Consider the following 1,625-nt stretch of genomic DNA (forward strand, 5'->3'; position numbering starts at 1 on the left):
GGGTTGATCTCTGGATTCTCAATTCGATTCCATTGATCTATGTGTCTGTCATTGTACCAGTACCATGCTGTCTTTACCACTACGGCAGTGTAGTGAAGTCACATGATTTGAATCTACCAATTGCTCTGTGCGATTAATTGCCTCTGAAAACCCGCTTGAGGGTCAGCTATGGATCACTTCCAAATCGACAGTATACAACAACAACAACAACAATAAGCAGTCTGTCTTGAGATTCAATTTAAGCAATAGCTTCTTGCAATTGTTCAAAATTTGGAGGGTAAGCCTGCAGGCTAGAAACTCAATAAGAGCTTGATGATTATTGTGGCAAAACTTCTTCCTGAAACCTCATTTGTTTTGCTTTTAAGGACTCCCAGCTGGTTGAATCAGACTCATTCTAAGGAGATCTTAGAGGGTAATCTCTCTTACTTAAATCCAACTGATTGTAGATGTTAAATATATCTACACCTTTACAGCATCGCCTAGATGAGTAATTAGCTCGCTGGGCCCCATAGCCTGGCCAAGTTGACATATAAAACTCCCCATCAGCAGAGAAGCTGGCAAGGGGAGATGAGAAAGAGCCCGCTGGTCCAGGACAAAAGATGGCAATTTAAAGGTGCGGTTCAGGCTTCCCAATCAGTGGGCAGCAAGCCCCTGAAAGACTATGGAAATGTGAAAGGGTCCAGAAATCGAGAACTTCATTTACGTGTTTTCAGTCAGTAATACTAGAAGGACAACTATCATATTGGAGAGGTGGACAAGTTTTCCTGTATTGAAGAGTTGAAACCCATTTCAGAGAACATGCAACACGACCAATTGCCTGACCAATAAGCATATGGAAAGCTGCTTCACCTCACTCCAGATAAGAGAGAAATGCAAATGTGGTGAACTACCGTTTCACTGTTACCATCCCGGCAACAAGTTATATTGTCAACCTCACAGGCTGCATTTTCTAAAAGCAGGTGGAGTGTGGAGGGCAAGAGGATTATGAGAGATCAATGGAATCAGAAGAAAGAGGGCAGAGGGAGGAGTCTGACTTGGTGGAAAACGCTGTAGTAAATACTGCCCCTTCAGGCGTCCTTTTCACATCTGACCTGATTAGACATCCTCAGATGTCCAGTGCACTGTCTCCTGAGCTGACTGCCACTGAGGCTGACTCTGAAGGAACCAGCGCCTGGACTTCAACTGCTGGCTCCCATGTCTGGGTGGAAAGTCATCCCAGAAGAGACCACACATCTTTGTCTACCACAGTTTACCCATTTGAAGAGTTAATGAGAACGAAAAACACGCTAGACTGAAAGATGGCCTCTCAAAAGATACTCATGCGCAGTCCCTGAAATCTGTGAATGTCACTTCATTTGGAAAAAGGTCTTTACAGATGTGATTAAGTTAGGAATTTTTTAAAATTATTATTATTTTTCTGTGTACCGATGCATCCTATCTCCATACCCTTTCAACGTATATGTTGTTATGTGCCATCGAGTCGTTTGCGACTCATAGCGACCCTATGCACAACAGCCCTAAACCCTGCTCTATCCTGTGCCAACCGCACTGCCTCTGACACACCCATCCCAATTACCCCAGTCACCGAATCAATCCATCTCATAGAGGGCCTTCCCCTCCTGCGC

The sequence above is a fragment of the Elephantulus edwardii genome, unplaced genomic scaffold (genome assembly GCF_000299155.1).
Source record: "Elephantulus edwardii isolate Elephantulus edwardi_28Jun2011 unplaced genomic scaffold, EleEdw1.0 scaffold00077, whole genome shotgun sequence".
NCBI lineage: Eukaryota > Metazoa > Chordata > Mammalia > Macroscelidea > Macroscelididae > Elephantulus > Elephantulus edwardii.